Raw genomic sequence first — 22,677 nt, 5'->3', positions numbered from 1 at the left:
CAGCTCCAGCAGGTGGGGGGCAGGGCTCTGACATCACACCATGCACTGCATAGAGCAGGGAGCTGAGTGTAATCTGAGACCTGAGTGGAGGATGTGTTGCTATGGATATGTGGTGATTATTGATATGTAAATGAACCAACTGGACTGGTTTATGAGCTCAGCAACAGAAGTCAGGCTACAGGATATGACATAACAAGAACTGCGGGAGGGGATTAGGACTCTGGAACCATGTGGTGAGGAAAAAGAGAGTCGTTCTGGACTTTGGCGAGGAAGCAGTTGTTCTGAAAAACAAGGAAGGATACACTTGTTCTGAAGACGAATGAGGAAGCAGTTGGAGTTCAACCATGACAAGATTCCATCACCAGGAAAACCCAAGTTTAGCAGCCATTTAGTATACTTATTGCATACATATTGTACATGCTTATTTGCTAGGAAGATAGTCAGCTTGTGCATGTTGTAGGCATATTTTGGTATACTTTCCATGCTATGATTTTGTATCCTGCAGTTGTATGTGCAGCTTTTCTGTTTAGTAAAGCACATTATTACACTGCAGGTTTTATTCACTTCCATGGCTTGCACCACAAAAGAACCTTGATAGACCAAGCAAAACAGAGGGAAAGGACACACCCACATCTACTCGGTCCTAAACAGGAACATGTGCAGCTGAGGCTGCCAATCACCTTCTGTGTGCTGGGGTGGGGGAGGGGGGGGGGGGGGTTGGGGGTGCTGTTTCTGGAGTTTTTTTGTGATGTCAGCATAACCAGATTTTGTGATGTCAGAGGTGATTCATTCAGAAAGCAGAGGGAAGATAGAGGAGACAAAAATCACACTACTTTCTTTGGATTGAAGCTAGTACACACTATAGACGGATAAAACGTGTATGTTACACGAAACGCGTCAGTGAGGTGCCCCCCAACTGTCTGGACATACTATATAGTTGACCTATGGTTCCTGCTTTTTGAATTTCTGTAAGTGTGTTTTTGATTCATTTTGAAATTACTGCACAAATAAATACCTACTACACTATCAAAGCTTCTGGCCTGTGGCTCTCTTATTATGGAGGGAACCCGGGCTTTTTGAAGGTGCTCGATTTTTCCTGGCTTTCTGCTGGTTGCTGACTGATGTGCTGGATAAATCCCTCCATTGGCTGATGTACACCTCTGGGATCTCTGTCCTGCTGTCCTGGGAACATGACATCTAGTGGCGAGAGATAAGATGACATCAACCTTTCCAGTGGCTTCCTTTTCAGAGCACCAGGAGTAGGTCTTAATTACTCCATGCTCCATGTGCTGAGACATCTGGTTAGTGCAAGCTATTCTCAGTTCTTTACCACAAGAGTCACAAACTTTTTTCCGGTTTTTCAACCTTGGATGCACCACAGAAGTCACATGTTTAATATTTTAATGTTTTATTTTAACCATAAATCTTTGTTTGATTATTTGATTTATGCGAATATAATACTATCTGGCATATGAGCGCTGCATATTTTCTATGGTCACTGTAGACGGATATGTTTGGGTAATTTTTCATTTCAGAGGCTTACAACCATTTTAAGTGCTCTACTGATTGGAGCAAAGCTTACCAACCATTAAAGACAGCAACTCTGGCTAAGGGCTCCCTACAGTAGGTTACCTGTATCCCTTTATATGCCCCCTAATAGATCCAATTCATTTTTTCAAGGAATTGATGTTTGGAGATAGGGGAGCTCTGTCATTATCCTGCCATAACATATTTTGTCATAGTGCAGATATGCTCTATTAATTTGTTGGTGCACCTTCCCATTCCTGGAACTTCCCTGGCAACATCAGTTTAGGGATCAGGGCAGATGTGCTGATGTAAGAGAGAGCATATAAATCAGAAGCATTAAGGTCAGAACTGAGAAGTGTGGTGGCTATTTTGGGCCTATAATAATTTTCAACATATTTACCATCTGTTGTATCACCTCAACACACCTCCATGTATGTTACTGTGACTGTGGGGGGGAGGGGGATTACACTACAAAAGACTCAATGGAGCTGAGGGGGATGGAAGGCAACTTGAATTTCCTGTTCTTTCATTTATTTAAACTAACCATTGCTCTGAAGCCCACCCGTTTGAGGTGTGATTTACTTGGGTGGGTGGGTTTAGGGATGGTCTTTTGTAATGTGCATAAAACACCTTGGACAAAGGATAAGCTCTCTCTTTATTGTGTGTGCCTTCCAGGAGCCAGACCTAACAACATCTGGGTGTCTGTAATGTATAAGCCATGCTCTATCTTTTATTTTCTATAACTTCCTTTCTTATAGTCATCTCTCTATACTGTAACATCTAATATTTTATTTCATGTAACATCAATTGATTGACTATATTAGTAACTATTTGTCTTCTGTATAAATAAATTAGATTTACTTTTTCTTTTTATTTGGCACAGTGGTTATTGGTTAGAAATAATCTACAACTGAGAGAGAGGCAACAAGGCCTGATTCTGTTGTGACAAAAGGTTGTAATCACTTATTGTATTTGTAATCGATAGAACCAAGTAAATAAGTGTGGGAGAGAAAAACCGCCAAAACAAATGGTGCCCCGTGTGAGGAAGTCTGAATGTTTAGGTAAATGTTACTTCTTGTGTGGAATAGATAATTATTTACATCTTTCTTTGTTTTCATGTCTATCTTCCATTTCTGTCTAAAATACCTAGACTAGTAAGCTTTGTCGAATGTCATTTTTACCTTTTGTCTTTACTAATATTTTGATGAGACTGATTATGAACAGTATAATTGAATTAAAATTGTACTGAGAGTGTATAAGGAAACATCATAACTGCTGGGTTGCACCTATTGCAGCGGGGTGTGAGTATGAATCTGTCCTCTTTGTAATTTAGTAACTGTAGATTGTAAGCGTAAGAGCAATTTAGGAAAAAATCTGTCAGAATACTTCAGAAACCTCCACGGGGGGGGGGATTGAACTATCAAGTTCGGGTGATCCCTAGGCTGCTTGAAGGACTATATTACATGTAGTGAAAAGCAGCAACGGTGACAGGGGCAGAACCTGTCAACCCAATCATTGAAAATGATCACCAAACTTATAAGAAGGTGTACCTCAATGAGGTATCTCCTATTGAGAAACCGAGAGGCCATTAACTGCTCTCTAAAGAACCTGATCCGATATACACAAAAGAAATTTGCACATTCAAGAGAGGACCCTAAAACAACATAAAGGAAAAGGAAACTCTTGATGTTCTTTGTTTCTTTTTTCCCCTTTTTTATTGTTTTTTTTTGGTTTGGTTTGTTTTAGGGAGAAGCCTCTAAATTGGAGCAATAAAATGCAGTCAGGTTTATCTAAATTCTAAAAGTTTTTTTCAATCAAATTTTTTTACTCTCCCCGTTTTTGTGTACCTGACCTGCAAATATACTGTTGATTATAGTATGGCGGAGGACTTGTCTATTGTCTAGTAACTGCTGCAATTTTTGCAATGTTTTTGTGTTTTAATGCAGTTTTCCTAGGCGACTATATATATCCACAATATATATTATTTTTTTTTCACCTTTTCTAATTTTTAATTTTTTTGTATGAATACAGATTCATTGCTCTTCACCATCCTAAAGTAAAAGTCGTAGTTGGAGGAGCATTAAATCTGTACCTTTTTTATTTTTATATCATTTTGTTTATGCTTTGGCTTTTATGCTTTGGCTTTTATTACTCTTTCCTCTCTCTCTTTTTCCTTGTTTCATGTAATTTTTATTTTAGCCTGAATTAAAAGGCTGTGGCATTTGTGCCCGACTCAGTTTCAAGAGTCCGATGGGGATCCACAGGCTTATAATTGCTTCCTGCAGACATCCCTCAATCTGTATATAGTTTCACCCCGAGCCCTGTGAGTGGGTGGGGAGAACCCAGGGACTGAGACCTGACAATAGCATGCAGCATCGGCCATCCCCACCTTCAGGGGCTCTGGTAAATACCGGCTGTTGCTCAGACTCTGCATCCTGTGGGGATCCCACTTCACTTGCCCACATTAAGACCCCCTATGGTTAACAACCTTAAAAAGGCAAAACAGCCGCTTCACACTTCATTTCCCCCCAATAACATTCTCCTTCTCTTTTTTCGTATCCATGTATGATCGTCTGGAGGCCTGCCCTACCACCACCTGAAGAAACAACAACCACCACGTCATCTCTAGAGACAAGGGTGCAAAAGCTAGACTTTCCTCAACTATCTTTCGCCATGCTGAATAGTGCCATTTCGCGGTCTGATCCAATCTCTGCAAACATTGCACAGTGTTCCCAAGCTACGGGACTAAAGATACCAGGATCCCGCCATCGATGTTGGAGTTCCATCCTTCCAAGGCAGAGGGGTGAGGAAACATCGCAGCACAGGCATTCATGGTGCGAATGTGAGGTCTCGGAGGCACCAAGACTAGGAGTTCCTTCGTGATCAAGAAAGAAGAGGAGGCCGCAGTGGTGGTGGGGGGGTTGGGCCTTCTGGGTGGTCATGGGTGGGTACAAAATCATTGAGGGAGGGCATAAGTTCTCGAATGAACTTCAGGGGGAGATGTGGTGGCTATTTTGGGCCTATAATAATTTTCAACATATTTACCATCTGTTGTATCACCTCAACACACCTCCATGTATGTTACTGTGACTGTGGGGGGGAGGGGGATTACACTACAAAAGACTCAATGGAGCTGAGGGGGATGGAAGGCAACTTGAATTTCCTGTTCTTTCATTTATTTAAACTAACCATTGCTCTGAAGCCCACCCGTTTGAGGTGTGATTTACTTGGGTGGGTGGGTTTAGGGATGGTCTTTTGTAATGTGCATAAAACACCTTGGACAAAGGATAAGCTCTCTCTTTATCGTGTGTGCCTTCCAGGAGCCAGACCTAACAACATCTGGGTGTCTGTAATGTATAAGCCATGCTCTATCTTTTATTTTCTATAACTTCCTTTCTTATAGTCATCTCTCTATACTGTAACATCTAATATTTTATTTCATGTAACATCAATTGATTGACTATATTAGTAACTATTTGTCTTCTGTATAAATAAATTAGATTTACTTTTTCTTTTTATTTGGCACAGTGGTTATTGGTTAGAAATAATCTACAACTGAGAGAGAGGCAACAAGGCCTGATTCTGTTGTGACAAAAGGTTGTAATCACTTATTGTATTTGTAATCGATAGAACCAAGTAAATAAGTGTGGGAGAGAAAAACCGACAAAACAGAAGCCACCCCATGGGACCACCAGACATGTAGTATATCAACTGATTGATTATAAATTTGAGTGCAGGCATTTTCTGTTGTGTTATACATCTGCTACTGCTTTATTTGGAATGTATACTATTAATATAAAATATTCAACCTTTCTCCTTTATTGGAACATTAAGTGGGATCTTGGACATTGAGTTAAATACATCCACACAGCCTTATTTTATCCCTTTCTATAATACTACTTGCTGGTATATTGTATGTGTCTAATGTAATATAACAACATTATTTATATTATTATTATACAGGATTTATATAGTGCCAACAGTTTGCTCAACACTTTACAATATAATATGTAATCTTGCCCTTTCTCATAGGGTTACTAAGATAGTCTTTCTTGAAGTATGTGAGTTTGGAGGGGGCATGAAATTGCAGGACACCAAATGTCATATTTGTAGATTGTGAAATAATTCCACTTTATGAAAACCCATATTAAGACCCGCCCAAGATAGAACCATAATATTATGTGCAATGTCTTTTAAGGTCAACATTTTCTTTGACTGCCATGCAGGGGAGAACTGACCATTTGGAAACTCGGGCACTGCCTGAGGGCCCGGGGTCAGTGGGGGGCCCCATGAGATGCCCCTGGTACCTTTTTCATAGGCTTTTTTGAGTTTGGGCAAGGACACAGGGGCCCCGTGATCCCCTATTGCCCTGGGGCCCCATGAGTTGTCCGTCCGTCCCTGCTGCCATGTCTTCCATACAGCACTGGCATGTGCTTGTAATAAATCAGGATTGTGGAAGAGAGGCTTAAGCAGTGATCATTCACTTAACATATAGTTGTAGTTTGAGGACAGACTCAAACCAAATGTCTAGGCCAAGCTTTCTCAACCAGAACTGCAGAACCTTAGGGCTACCCCTTAAAGGAGAAATACAGCCAGAGCTCATTTGACTGTACTTCTCCTGTGGATCACTGTTGGCTGAGGTCACTTAGCTGGTCCAGGCTGGGGAAAGATCCAGACTTTAAAGTTGGGATCCACCCCAGAGTCTGGAGCGGCACCTGGCTCAGCCTCTTAGCGATCTGCTGAGAGCCTGAGCCACACACTCACTCCCCCTCCACAGGCCAGCGCTCTACTGAGTTCTCACACTAGAGCCGGAATGGGACAAATGCAGCATACGGCCGATGCTGCATCCACCTAGGTAAGTATGATTTAAAAAAACAAAACAAAGCCACACTTCTCTTTTAAGTTTTTTAGGGGTTCCATGAGCACTGATGAATTGATCTCCCATTTATACTGACCATCAATACAACAGAAAATTGTTCCACTTACCACCTATGCAAGGGGTCACTTCTACACTAACAACCAATGCAGTTATTTTGTTGTATAGAGGCATGATCTGCCCTGGCTTTCAAATATGTTAGGTAGACTGCATTTACAGTATATTCTTTGATTGAAAACTTTCTACAATTTACTGGTCACGTTAATGTACCATTCCCTGAAGTAGTTCTTCTAAGGTACCAAGGCTGAAAAAGGCTGATCTAGGCTATGTGTGATAAATGACGCAAGGTATTCATACACAGTGTTCCAAATGTTTTTGTGAAATCACATATTGGTGGATTGAGTGAATGATAGATACCTCCAGCTCCATTTATCTTACCAAAGTAAGAAGGGGTGTTCCACTTGTAGGAGTTAGGTAAGTTTAGAAAGTAGATTGTATTTTTGTATGATAGACTGACTCTTCTTGTAGTTTGGCCAGAGTGAATGTAGGGGTTTTCACCCTGCCACACAAAGAAGGAGAACAAATTAGGTATCTTAGGAAAAAGATTCATTTTTACTACATTATTTTATCCGAAGAAGGAGAGCTGTTCCCTTCCAGAACTGATTATGAAATTAGTGTACTAGAACAGTGTAATTAGTAATACATACATTATATTGCCAAAAGTATTGGGATGCATGCCTTTATGCGCACATGAACTTAAATGGCATCTCAGTCTTAGTCCATAGGGTTCAATATTGAGTTGGCCCACCTTTACAGCTATAACAGCTTCAACTCTTCCGGGAAAGCTGTCCACAAAGTTTAGGAGAGTGTCTATGGGAATGTTTGACCATTCTTTCAGCAGCATATTTGTGAGGTCAGGCACTTATGTTGGACAAGAAGGCCTGGCTCGCAGTCTCCGCTCTTATTCATTACAAAGGTGTTCTATTGGGTTGAGGTCAGGACTCTGCAAGCCAGTCAAGCTCCTCCACCTCAAACTCACTCATCCATGTGTTTATGGGCCTTGCTTTGTGCACTGGTGAGCAGTCATGTTGGAACAGGAAGGGGCCATCCTCAAACTGTTCTCACAAAGTTGGGAGCATGAAATTGTTCCAAAATGTTCCCTTCACTGGAACTAAGGGGTCAAGCCCAACCCCTGAAAAACAACCCCACACCCTAATCCCCCCTTGTCACATATGTCACATACCTGATGGGAGACTGAAATGACAAGGTCAGCCTCACTTGTGTCACTAGTCCTGACCCCGCTGGAGTAGGAACAGAGGGAGTCTAGGACCCAGGGGAACAATAGTGCCAGTAGTTGTTGTTTGCAGCTGTTGTTGATGTAAACCTTGGAAGGCTGATGATCCTCTGATCTTGGCACAGTAGTAGTAGGCAGAGCTGGTTTTATAGATTGCCAGGTGTGCACCAGAGCAAGGCAGGTAGTGAGGACAAGAGACAGGAGCAATGTCATGGAATAGCCAGGGTCATCAACAGTCGGGCAGCACGGTACAGAATCAGAAGGAAAAGCCAAGGTCAGGAGCAGAGCCAAAGTCAGGAACCAGTATCAGGAGAGCAATCAGAGTCAGGTGAGGAACAATCCGGGTCAGCAACAAAGGAATCATACAGGAACAAGCAGGACACGGGGAAGCTGAAGACCAGTCAGCACTGAACATGAGCAGAGACACTCCTTAAATAAGCCGTCTGGTGCCAATCTTCGCCGTGCGTGTGCATGATCGCGCATTTCGGGTCACGATTCGTCTAGCCGGAAATCCCTTACACCCCTCCACTAAACTTTACACTTGGCACAATGCAGTCAGGCAAGTACCGTTCTCCTGGCAACTGCCAAACCCAGACACGTTCATCGGATTTCCAGACAGAGAAGAGTTATTCATCACTCCAGAGAACACATCTCCTCTGCTCTAGAGTCCAGTGGCAGCGTGTTTTACACCACTGCATATGACACTTTGCATTGCACTTGGTGATGTAAGGCTTGGATGCAACTGCCATGGAAACCCATTCCATGAATCTCTCTATGCACTGTTGTTGTGCTAATCTGAATGCCACCTGAAGTTTGGAGGTCTTTAGCTATTGACTCTGCAGACAGTTGGTGACTTCTGTGCACAGTGCGCTTCAGCATGCACTGTCCCCGCTCTATCATTTTACATGGCCTTCAACTGAGTTGCTGTTGTTCCCAGTTACTTTCACTTTGTTATAATATCACTAACAGTTCACCATGGAATATTTAATAGCAAGCAAATTTCACGGATGGACCTATTGTACAGATGGCAACCTATCATGGTACCATGCTTGAATTCACTGAGCTCCTGAGAGCGACCCATTCTTTCACAAATGTTTGTAGAAGTAGTCTGCATGCCTAAGTGCTTGATTTTATACACCTGTGGCTATGGAGGTGATTGGAACACCTGAATCCAATGATTTGGATGGGTGTCCCAATACTTTTGGCAATATAGTGTATTGCAGGCCATAGACGGGGAAAAAAACGGTTGGTTTTTTAAAAAGTAACCGAAAAATTGGTCGTTCAATAGGCCGACGTTACCACCAACAGTAAAAAAAAATCGCCCGATTTTCTTCCCGTCTACGGCCGGCATTTAATTACTTCTGTCCCTGCAGAGAGCCCTGCTATTATATTTGACATTAAAAAGTATTGCGGTTGCAACATTGTATCTATTTGTATCCATTTCAGATACAGATGGGTTTTTCAGATACAAATAGATACAATGTTGCAACCGCAATACTTTTTAATGTCAAATATAATAGCGGAGTGGAATTCTTCTTGTTTCTCTTCTTCTTCTTTCTCTTCTTTCTCTCTTCTTCTTTCTCTCTTCTTCTTCTACTTCTTCTACTTCTTTTTTCTCTTCTTTTTCTTTCTCTTCTTCTTCTTTTTTTTTCTTTCTCTTCTTCTTTCTCTTCTTCTTCTTTCTCTTCTTCTTCTTCTTTTTTTTCTCACAGGTCACGGGTCATGCGCAGATTTTTTATCGGTAAAAAGATCGGCCGATTTGCCCATCATTGCCATGAAAATCGGTGGATCGGCAAAATCGGCCGATTTTTTTCCAACTTTACTGATCAAAAAAATCTGACAAAATCCAGAAAAATGGAGGTGCTAGAAACTGTACTGTCATTAACAATCATGCCGCCATAAAGAGTTCTATAGTAGGTTTTAAACTGTTGGAGTATTGGAACCGGATTGTAAATCAGGTATCCTATCTTAACCCAAAGGAAATTAAGTCTAGACTGAATAGTCTTGCTGTTTAATATGCAGGTTACTAATTTCACTGTGTTCCAGCTATAATATAGTTGACCTGTAAAGGTAGGGTCTTTTTTTGTGTCAGCAGGGCGTTGATTTAAACTTTGAATGTGGTTTACTTCTTGTCCAACCAGTCTATCCTGTGCCACACTTCCAGATCTTTTATGATGAAATCAAGAATTTTGGCATCAAGGTTTTTCTTGTGGTATCAAGCTATCTTCATCAGCAGTCTCCATATAACTGGTTTGTGGGATAATTCAGAAGTATTTAAAACTCGTTTTGTAATTGTTTGTTTTTTCTTGGCAAATTTTCTCACATACATCATCCACTTACAATGATTAATCCAATTTACAATGGCCTGCTTTCAGAAGCAGGAGGAAGTTTTCAAATGAGGTCAGGACAACTGCATTGTCAGACCAGGATATTTCTGAAAGATCTGTTGAAAGTATTCTTTGGTTCGATTCCCACTCCAACACTCAGTACAGGCACATGCCTTGTACATAAGTTCTGTGGCACATCTTATGGAAAGCAGGTGTTAAGAATATTCTGAAGAAGAAACAAAATGAATTGAAAACAAATGTAGAATAATGCAATATACAGGTGAAACTCAAAAAATTTGAATATTGTGCAAAAGTTCATTTATTTCAGTAATGCAACTTAAAAGGTGAAACTAATATATGAGATAGACTCATTACATGCAAAGCAAGATAGTTCAAGCCTTGATTTGTCATAATTGTGATGATTATGGCTTACAGCTCATAAAACCCCAAATCCACAATCTCAGAAAATTAGAATATTGTGAAAAGGTGCAATATTCTAGGCTCAAAGTGTCCCACTCTAATCAGCTAATTAAACCTTAACACCTGCAAAGGGTTCCTGAGCCTTTAAATGGTCTCTCACTCTGGTTCAGTAGGAATCACAATCATGGGAAAGACTGCTGACCTGACAGTTGTGCAGAAAACCATCATTGACATCCTCCATAAGGAGGGAAAGCCTCAAAAGGTAATTGCAAAAGAAGTTGGATGTTCCCAAAGTGCTGTATCAAAGCACATTAATAGAAAGTTATGTGGAAGGAAAAAGTGTGGAAGGAAAAGATGCACAAGCAGCAGGGATGACCGCAGCCTGGAGAGGATTGTCAGGAAAAGGCCATTCAAAAGTGTTGGGGACTTTCACAAGGAGTGGACTGAGGTTGGAGTCAGTGCATCAAGAGCCACCACACACAGATGGATCCTGGACATGGGCTTCAAATGTCATATTCCTCTTGTGAAGCTGCTCCTGAACAACAAACAACGTCAGAAGCATCTTACCTGGGCTAAAGAAAAACAGACCTGGTCTGTTGCTCAGTGGTCCAAAGTCCTCTTTTCTGATGAGAGCAACTTTTGCATCTCATTTGGAAACCAAGGTCCCAGAGTATGGAGGAAGAATGGAGAGGCACACACTGTAAGATGCTTGAAGTCCAGTGTGAAGTGTCCACAGTCTGTGTTGATTTGGGGAGCCATGTCATCTGCTGGTGTTGGTCCACTGTGCTTCATTAAGTCCAGGGTCAACGCAGCCGTCTACCAGGAGATTTTGGAGCACTTCATGCTTCCTTCTGCAGACAAGCTTTATGGGGATGCTGACTTCATTTTCCAGCAGGACTTGGCACCTGCCCACACTGCCAAAAGTACCAAAACCTGGTTCAATGACCGTAGGATTACTGTGCTTGATTGGCCAGCAAACTTGTCTGACCTAAACCCCATAGAGAATCTATGGGGTATTGCCAAGAGAAAGAAACATGAGACCGAACAATGCAGAAGAGCTGAAGGCCGCTATTGAAGCATCCTGGACATCCATAACACCTCAGCAGTGGCACAGGCTGATAGCTGCCATGCCATGCCACATTGAGGCAGTAAATGCTGCAAAAGGGGCCCAAACCAAGTACTGAGTACATATGCATGCTTATACATTTCAGAGGTCCGATATTGTTCTATGTATAATCCTTGTTTTATTGATTGTATGTAATATTCAAATTTTCTGAGATTGTGGATTTGGGGTTTTCATGAGCTGTAAGTCATAATCATCACAATTATGACAAATCACAGCTTGAACTATCTTGCTTTGCATGTAATGAGTCTATCTCATATATTAGTTTCACCTTTTAAATTGCATTAATGAAATAAATGAACTTTTGCACGATATTCTAATTTTTCGAGTTTCACCTGTATGTTAATCAACAATACAGGTTTCTTTTAGCAATAAAAAGTGTTTATATAGAGAGTATGGGGGGTGGAGCTGTAAGAAATGTAGGAGAGTGAAAAACCTAACAAAAGGTAACAATGTATCAAAAGTAAACATACATTTTGGTAGACTCGCAAGTGAATGTAAAACTAAAGTCCTACAATCCAAAATTGTTAGCAGTTAGAGTTTTTTTCATTAGAAGAGACATGCAAAGTATTTTATTTTCTATGCACTGCTGCATGGTGCATGGCAAGAATAGAAATGGCTCCTGGGGACCTAACTACTGTGTGCATGTTCAGAAGTTTCTTAATCAGTGGCTACCCAATGGCCATAGAGAATCAATGCAGGATCCAGAAAAAGTGGCAGGGAATATGGTAGCAGTGGGCATGGAGTATGGGCTGCCTGTGCTGGAGGAGGTCATACTGGATGCTAATGTTTGTTGTGCATGCTTGAACAACTAAGACAGAAACACAGGTATAGAAGGACTTAAGAAGAAGGGGCCAAGTACAGAACATAATGTTTTGGAAACTTCCTTCTAGTAGGGATGGTTTATAAAGGCCATAATACCTATTAACAAAGACCAGGTGCTAAGACTCAACATGTCTAATAAGGCCAGAACAGATGCTGGTTTATCCAAAGCCTACAGTGCTGGCAGAGCCACCTCACATCACTGTACCTGGTCTGCTGAGCTCTGCCTCCTTCCCCCATTCCCACAATCAGGGTCAGGACAAGAGAGGGCAGCCTGGTGCAGTAAAGTTTAGACAGCAGGAGTCGGGAAGAGGTTTGGGCTGTGCCCTCACCCTCCTGTCAGTGAAGCGCTGTAGTGATTTTTCGCATGTAAGTTAGTAAGTTAGGGGGGTGGAATTTACAGGCAGAGAATTGTACTGGGAACACAGTGGTGATGGGGGGGGGCACTAGTTTGTGCTTGGGATGAGAGATTTGCGAGGGGTTGGCTATTTGTGCTGGTTAGGGTAATTTGGAGGGAAGGGGTGTGCTAAGAGGAGGAATGCAGGAGGATATATGCTAGGAGGTGGGATTGGTGGGGGGATATGTGCTAGGAGGGAGGATTGGTGGGGGAATATGTGCTAGGATCGGGGGTTGGTGGGGGGATATGTGCTAGGAGGGAGGATCAGTGGGGGGATATGTGCTAGGATCGGGGGTTGGTGGGGGGATATGTGCTAGGAGCAGGTATTGGTAGGGGGATATGTGCTAGGAGGGAGGATTGGTGGGGGGATATGTGCTAGGAGCAGGGATTGGTGGGGGTTATGTGCTAGGAGGGAGGATTGGTGGGAGATATGTGCTAGGAGCAGGGATTGGTGGGGGGATATGTGCTAGGAGGGAGGATCGGTGGGGGGATATGTGCTAGGATCGGGGGTTGGTGGGGGGATATGTGCTAGGAGCAGGGATTGGTGGGGGGATATGTGCTAGGAGGGAGGATTGGTGGGGGGATATGTGCTAGGAGCAGGGATTGCTGGGGGGATATGTGCTAGGAGGGAGGATCGGTGGGGGGATATGTGCTAGGATCGGGGGTTGGTGGGGGGATATGTGCTAGGAGCAGGGATTGCTGGGGGGATATGTGCTAGGAGGGAGGATCAGTGGGGGGATATGTGCTAGGATCGGGGGTTGGTGGGGGGATATGTGCTAGGAGCAGGTATTGGTAGGGGGATATGTGCTAGGAGGGAGGATTGGTGGGGGGATATGTGCTAGGAGCAGGGATTGGTGGGGGTTATGTGCTAGGAGGGAGGATTGGTGGGAGATATGTGCTAGGAGCAGGGATTGGTGGGGGGATATGTGCTAGGATCGGGGGTTGGTGGGGGGATATGTGCTAGGAGCAGGGATTGGTGGGGGGATATGTGCTAGGAGGGAGGATTGGTGGGGGGATATGTGCTAGGAGCAGGGATTGCTGGGGGGATATGTGCTAGGAGGGAGGATCGGTGGGGGGATATGTGCTAGGATCGGGGGTTGGTGGGGGGATATGTGCTAGGAGCAGGGATTGCTGGGGGGATATGTGCTAGGAGGGAGGATTGCTGGGGGATATGTGCTAGGAGCAGGGATTGGTGGGGGGATATGTGCTAGGAGCAGGGATTGGTGGGGATTATGTGCTAGGAGGGAGGATTAGTGGGGGGATATGTGCCAGGATCAGGGATTGGTGGGGGTTATGTGATAGTAGGGAGGATTGTGGGGGGACATGTGCCAGGAGCGGGGATTGGTGGGGGGATATGTGCCAGGAGCAGGGATTGGTGGGGGTTATGTGCTAGGAGGGAGGATTGGTGGGGGAATATGTGCCAGGAGCTGGGATTGATGGGGGATATGTGCTTGGAGCAGAGATTGGAAGGGGGGATATGTGCTAGGAGCAGGGATTGTTGGGGATTATGTGCTAGGAGGGAGGATTGGTGGGGGGATATGTAGCAGGAGCAGGTTAAGAGGGGAGGGCTGGGAGGGGAATATGGGGCTCTGTGGCAAGGGATAGACTACAATTCCCATGATGCTTTGTGTCAACATACAGTGCAGGTATCCGGGCCATCCCAGACCCTCTAAGTTTATTTTTTCCCAGTGACACAGTGTGGCAGGGCAGGTTGAGTGGAGAGCAACATGCAGAGTTCAGGAAGTTGGCAGAGTTGTTGGCAGCAGAAAGGGGGACTTCTACAGTGTTCAGTGGAGCTGAAAGTCTGTGTAAGGTGAGCTGCCTGAAGACTGCAGAGGGAATGCATGGTGTTATTCAGCAACTGCCCGACAATGTATTTTTTGTATGTGTTGCATATTGCTGTAAGTGCCTGTTGTATGTCCACTGCAGCAGTGTCTCTGGCTGCCTCATAGAACCCTCAGAGCAGAGGGAGACTCATTCTGGATATCTGTACAGTTCTAAGCTGGGAAAGGGGGACTGGAAGGGAGTTGAGTCTGTACTAAGGCAGGGGAGGGGTGACACCATGTTTTACCACACCAGGTGACACCAACCCTAATGACACCACTGCACAGGATAAAATCAACAGAGGACTCTGCTAACTTGTAAGTGAAACAGGATCAAGTTTACAAAATGATTTGTCCAACTAACTAATTTGTATAAGAAACTAGATTGGATGAAATCTTACAGACTGACTGCTAATTTACTTGTATTTTCATAAAAGATACTAGAAGACACACAAACTATTTGGGGATTTTTGGCTAGAGCCTTTTATATGATTTCTGAACATTCATTGGTGACAAATGTCTTATACAATCAATTGCAATTGTTACATCACATCATTGTTAATTAGCGCCTTTACACAGACATTTACAGCCATGCTAATGAGTGGTCAGTCCCTGTGATCATGCATGCAACAAATGGTAAAAATGCTGAGATGAATGTTCTCTGGATGTGATGATATACAGACTGGATTGTGAAAGAGCATAAACTGATCCATCTGGAACACATCTGGGTCCTGACACTCTGTCACGGAAAAGAGACACTCAGATTTGGAAAAAGAATGTTGCGCAATCCGTTACTTGATAGCAAAATATACATAAACAGGCACGGATGTACAGTTAACATACCAACAGTACAGACGTACATGCATACATCTTGAATTAATTACCAACTTTATTTTTAAAACAGCAAAAAAAAAACGAATTAAAGCAAAAGAACAACAGACTTAAATATTTATAGGTTACAATTTCATTTTTACATTATTTTTTGCCAACAACTTCTGGTTTTCTGTTTCATATTATAACAAAAAAACTATAGTGTTTGAAAATAAATAGAACTTGTGCATGCTTAATATAAAAATGTCTCAAACATGCCTCTTTTCCCTTAAAGTCAAGCTTGGTCCCACCCATTTCACCTCCTGCTGGTCCTTTAAAATGGTGAGTAGCTTTACTGATCAATAGTAAAAAGTCAGGTGATGGAAAATAGCAGACTCAGTCTCAGACTTCCACATAACTTCAGTCTCCATCTCTGCTCATCTAATAATTTTGACATGTTATTCTCACTGAATATAATCTTTGGTAAGACTTTTTTTCACAAAATAGTCTGAATATGACAGGTTTCCTTGAATGGGGCAATCTAAGACCTCATACACATTGGGTGTTTTTGATACTACTGTTAGGAGCATCAGATATTTTTTTTTACTGCCTCTAAACTCCCCTGCATGTTATCCTTTGCATTCATGCACACATAGGCTTTTAACAGTGTTTTGTGGCAGGAGAGTTTAGTGGCAGAAATAAAAAACACTGCTAGTATATTTTGGAGCAGCAGCATTTTGGCAGAAAAAACACTTGACAGCTCCTAAACTCTCCTAAACTCTGCTAAACACTGATGTCCAGCATTTTTTTTCTATGCGGAGGCTGCTGGGGTCCTTAACAACCATTAAATAGCTGATTGTTGTGGAGCGGGCCGGCAAGTGGGCCACGGCATCCTTCACAGCGGATGGGTTCCCCGCTGACAGCTGAATGTAAACAAAACTATTGCCGGCTGTGACAGACCACCTGGCACCCCGAATTAGTGTCTGTGCCAAACAGTGCCTCCTGCCCTCCAAACCCTTCCAGCAGACCGGTAGCTAATACCAACCCTTTACCCCAAGTATACTACACAGACAAGATGTTGAGGTAAAACCAAAGGAATACCTATATTGAAAAGAAATACAGGTTTTTATACACTTCAAAAATGGTGTAGTTACCACATGAACAATAAAAACAAATATTACACATTGGGGTAAACATCCCACAATGGTTAGGTAATGAGGTAAAGTTGACACAGGGTTAATCACATTTGGTAGGAATCTCCAGAAGGATTAGCAAACAGACAGAAACAACAAATTATTCAATTAACAATGGGAATTCACACCTAGGAGGCACACAATGGGGAAATTACACAATGTGAGAAAGACACTTCACACCTAGACAGGATAGACACATTACTGGCACTTCCCCAACTCTCTAAAATGTGCTAGTCACCCCCATACTTAAAAAAGCCTCACTGGACCCCACCAATCTTAGCAACCTAAGACCCATCTCCTTACTCCCTTTTGCCTCCAAACTCCTTCAACGTCTAGTCTACAATCGGCTGAGCTGCCACCTTATTGAGAATAACCTTCTCAATCCCCTTCAGTCTGGATTTCGCCCACAACACTCCACAGAAACTGTTCTCCTAAAACTCACAAACAACTTACTAACAGCTAAAACAAATGGTCACTATTCCATACTCTTGCTCTTGGACCTCTCTGCTGCCTTTGACACAGTTGACCACCCCCTCCTCCTCAAAAAAATCTATTTACTTGGTCTCCATGACTGTATTCTCTGTTGGTTCGAATCTTACCTATCTTACCACACCTTCAGTGTCACTTACAGCTCTACTTCCTCCTCTCCTACTCCTCTTATTGTCGAGGTCCCCCAAGGTTCTGTCCTTGGACCTCTCCTATTCTCGATCTACACTTCTTCCTTGGGTCAGCTGATAGCTTCCCATGGTTTCCAATCCCATTTCTATGCTGATGACACACAAATCTATCTCTCTACTCCTCAGCTCACCACATCAGTTTCCTCATGTTTCACTGATTTACTAACCGACATATCAGACTGGATGTCACACCACTTCCTAAAACTCAGTCTATCCAAAATGGAGCTCATAATATTTCCTTCCCCACGTGCCTCTTCCCCTGATTTCTTGGTCAGAATCAATAGCAACCCTATCAACCCATCCCTGCATGCCAGGGTGCTAGGGGTAACCCTGGATTTTGAACTATCCTTTCAGGCCCATATCCAATCCCTGTTCATCACCTCGCAACATCTCCAGAATACGCTCCTTTTTAACCAATGATACCACAAAACTCCTAATTCACTCCCAGGTCATCTCTCGCCTCGACTATTGCAACTCCCTCCTCATTGGCTTACCTTTACATAGGCTATCCCCCCTCCAGTGCATCATACTGCTGCCAGGCTCATCCACCTTACCAACCGTTCAGTTTCTGCTACCCCTCTCTGCCAATCCTTCCACTGACTTCCACTCGCCCAACGAGGGAGAGAAGGGTAAGTGGCCACTACAGTGGGGGAGAGATTATGTGGGTGATGTGAAGAAGGCAGAGGACACTGATGGTAGAGGACACTACTATGGGGGGGGGATGTGAAGAGGGCAGAGGACACTACTGTGGGGGGGGGGTGATGTGAAGGGGCAGAGGCCACTAATGTGACACACTATGTGTTCTTCATGCTGTCTTTATTGAGAGCTTGATAGTTTTTTGTTTTTAAAGGGTGCTGCCTAGTAACCCCCTCCATGGGGATCTTTACTCCATGTTGTCCAGGTAGATCTCAACCTCTGAAAGGTTGCCCCCCCCCTTCTGTAGAGAAAAATAATGGTTTTAGTGATTTTCACACATTTGAAAGTTAAATAGTACGTTTTTATTACATAGGTTTCTACATTAGACCAAAAAAAAGGAATAACTGTTAAGGAAAGAGCGACAGGAATTTGGTTCCAAAAGAAAGACAGCCCACAACAAGTGAAAGAAAAAAAATAATTTTCAGAGACTGTTTCCATTTAGCACTATTGCAGGATTTGTTTTGTAGTGACTGACAGATAAATGTCGTGAGATTAATCTCACTTCAATGGGAAAACTCACTGCGCAATTTATCTCCTAGTACCCAAATTAGCAGAGATGCATTCATTTCAGTATAGCGAGGGTTTACTGAAACCCTAATAAATATTACAGGATGCCAGTTACCTGCAGTTTTATTGTCCCTAAAGTTCAAGTGAAATGAGAAACCAAAAATGTTTCCATGCAACCAGAGGGCAGATTATTTGGCCAGATGGGTTTCATTTGCTTTAACATGTCATTTTACAGGAATTGCCCAATACATTGCATAGTAACTTTAGTGCTCTCCTTCTGCGGGTTGCAGAGCTGGACCTTTTACATTTTTGTTATCTGACGCACAGCTGTTTCTTTCAAATGTAAACAACACAGCAGAGATTTATGGAATCCTAGGACAAGGAAAATAAACAACATTGTTTGATAAGATCACAAACTGTATCTGGATGAGAAGTGTTTAAAGAAAAAGTCAGTTCTGTTGAGACAAAATCAGTCCCCTCCAAGTGCATTATATGTACTACCAGGACTTTAGAAATGTTGGGGTGGCACAGTGGCTTAGTGGTTAGCACATCTGCCTTGCAGTAAATGGGTCATGGGTTCGATTTCTGACCATGGCACCTCCTGCATGGAGCTTGCGTGGGTTTCCTCCGGGGACTCTGGTTTCCTCCCACACTCCAAAGACATGCTGGTAGGTTAATTGGCTCCTGTCTAAATTGGCCCTCATATGTGAATTAGGGACTTTAGATTGTACACCCCTTGAGGGTTAGGGACTGATGTGAATGTACAATATATACAGTATGTAAAGCACTGCATAAATTGACAGCACTATATCAGTACCTGAAATAAAAATACATGTTTCTGGCAGATGCTTACTGTCTTGTTTTGGAGATACCGGTTTAGATCTTATTCCATGTCTTGCAAGCGCGTTGTAGAGGGTGTTTTAATGCAAGCCAGCAAGCACTGCAATAAGGATGCATTCACAGCTAAGCGTAAGCCTTTACAGGCGATTTTGGAGCATTTTTTTAAGGCATGTTTAGGCTTGAACACTTCTGTTTTACACCATGAAAAGGTAGTTACCAGGAGGATAGGATGGTTGTTCAGGCTCGAAAAACATTTTTTAGATGCTCTCATTGAAGTCTATGGGGCCAAAAAAGCTTCTAAAGTAGATCAAGTACCTTTCTGAACTTTATGTATTGAGTAGAAGGTGCATGGACGATCATACACTCACTGACCACTTTATTAGGTATGCCTGTTCAATTGCTTGGTAACACAAATTGCTATTCAGCCAATCACATGGCAACAACTCAATGCATTTAGGCATCTAGATGTGGTGAAGACAACTTGCTGCAGTTCAAACCAAGCATCAGAATGGAGAAGAAAGGGGATTTAAGTGACTATGAACATGGCATGGTTGTTGGTGCCAGCCGGGCTAGTCTGAGTATTTAAAACTGCTCATCTACTGGGATTTTCATGCACAACCATTTCTAGGGTTTACAGAGAATGATCCAAAAAAGAGAAAATATTCAGTGAGCAGTAGTTGTGTGGACATGAATGCCTTGTTGTTGTAAGAGATCAAAGGATAATGGGCAGACTGGTTGTTCCAACATTCAGATGGTAGGGTTGAGAATCTGGTGTAAACAACATGAAAGCATGCATCCATCCTGCCATGTATCAATGGTTCAGGCTGGTGGTGGTAGTGTAATGGTGTAATATTTTCTTGGCATTAGCAAGGTGTACCTAATAAAATGGCGAGTGATTGTATGTGTGTTTGAGTGTTTTGAGCTTCAAGCTACAAAAATGCTCAGGTGTGAATAAGGGCTAACTTGTGGTGACTCCCCTTTGATTTCCCGTGGCACCCCAACAGGCATACACGCACGTTTTCTCCGTGCAACACATGCAATACAAGACACATATGTCATCTTGTGATGCACTGGCAAAAGATAAGTCAGCTGCATTTTCTGGTCTGCGAAGGAAAGCCCATAAAACATTACTGGGCCTGAGCAAAACAATACGTATTGCTGCACCTAAAATGCATACACAACAGTAAATAGGCCCTATGTAGGTGTATAAAACTGCTGACTCCACGTTACTATGTGCTATGTGCCTATGCCTTATATGCATTTTTTTTTTGTAGGTAATGCATATAAACCTGTCACCACTTCTCTCTTCTGCTATGCAAAAGGCTAGTATTACACTTGTTATTGTCCCCTCCGATGATTCCAGTTTGTCAGTTTTTGCAGAATCTGGCACTGTCCCTGTCTGACACGTCTCAGCTTGTCGTCCCTTCCCTGCACTACTTCTCTGTATGTCTCTACAGCTCCCAACAAATTATCACAATATGACAGCTCAGAGGATGTGTACAAGAGCTGTGTGGCTGTGATAAACCCGTGTGACCATGGATACATGTGATCACATGGCTTTATTTGTATACAAAAGCCATGTGAAAAGTAGTATGTCCTTACTTAACCACTTGCCCTTCGGCAGATTCTCCCCCCCCCCATGACAAGGCCATTTTTTGCTATTCGGCATTGCCCTATTTCAACTGGTAATTGCACGGTCATGCAATGCTGTACCCAAATGACATTTATGTCTTTTTTTCACACAAATAGATCTTTCGTTTGGTGGTATTTGATCACCAATTAATATAAATGAAAAAAGACTGAATATTTTGAAGAAAATAAAAACATATTATTTACTTTCTGTTATAAAAAAATATTCAGTAAACTCAAAGGTAGTAATAAATTTAGGCTAAAATGTATTCTGCTTCATGTCCTTGGAAAAAAAAAATCCCAATACATGTATATTATTTGGTGTGTGTGAAAGTTATAGCATCTGCAAACTATGGTATATATATTGGAATCTATGCAGCTTTTACTTTCTGACTGCCTAGCACATTTCTTGAGGTGCTAAAATGCCAGGGCAGTACAAACACCCCCAAATGACCCCTTTTTGGAAAGAAGACTTCCAGAGGCATGTTGAGTTCATGGACCATTGTTGTCATTTTTTCAAAAAGTTGTCACTTAAATGATATATTGCTCACACATGCCATGGGTATATGTGGAAATACACCCCAAAATACATTCTACTACTTCTTCTGAATATGGGGATACCACATGTGAGAGACATTTTAGCAGCCCAGCAACATACAGGACCCCAAAGTCCAATGACCACCTCCAGGCTTTCAAAGGGTATATTTTCTCGTATCACTTCCTCACTACCTATTACAGTTTCTTAGGCCATAAAATGCCAGGATAATACAAACACCCCAGTGGACACCCCAAGGAATTTGATAAGAGGCTTGGTGAGTATTTTACAGTTACCATTTTTTCTCACAAGGTTTTGAAAAAGAATAAAAGAAAAATACAGTCTATTAGACTCTAGATCTCTCCTCTGCCCTTAAAGCATCTGATCACACCAATCTTGGTTTCCCAATTTTAAAAATGGTGCTGTTTATATCTGATGAAACGGAAATGATGAAATATTCGTAGCTTCCGATGTCTTAGACCATAGAGATGATTGGAGGCATTCCGGTCTCCTATCAGCTCTATTGTCAGTCAGCAGAGCTGACAGCTGCATTTTTGGGTTCCCCTGTGGGACGGGAGAACTCAAGAAAACCTTGGAAGGCAGTGGGAGAGGTGGGGGAGTCCCTTCGCTCTGCTTGTAAAAGTAATCCAATGGCTAATTAGTGGCTAGGATTGCTTTTACATGAAAGCCAACCACCAGCTGAAAAAAAACAATAGCAGGATGATGCCTGTAGACGCAAGCACCATGCCGGTATAACTACTCAAAGTCCAGGGAGGGGTGGGGGAGTCCCTTCCCTCTGCTTGTAAAAGTAATCCAATGGCTAATTAGCAGCTAGGATTGCTTTTACATGAAAGACAACCACCAGCTGAAAAAAAACTATACCAGAATGATGCCTGTAGCCGCAGGCATCATGCCGGTATAACCACTCAAAGTCCAGCGACGTATCAGTACATTGCTGGTCCTTGTTGAGCATATACAGTTGTGTTCAAAATAATAGCAGTGTGTTGAAAAAAGTGAATAAAGCTCAAAATCCTTCTAATAGCTTTTATTTCCATACACACAAATGCATTGGGAACACTACAGATTCTATTCTAAATCAAAACATGAAGAAAAATATATCAAATTTGTGTTGTTCCTCTAAAAAATTGAAGAAAAGTGAATATTAGACTGTTCAAAAAAAT

This window comes from Staurois parvus, unplaced genomic scaffold (genome assembly GCF_062004578.1).
Source record: "Staurois parvus isolate SC_StPar_1 unplaced genomic scaffold, SC_StPar_1.0 ptg000280l, whole genome shotgun sequence".
NCBI classification, from domain to species: Eukaryota; Metazoa; Chordata; class Amphibia; order Anura; family Ranidae; genus Staurois; species Staurois parvus.
Note: the sequence above shows the minus strand (reverse complement) of the source record.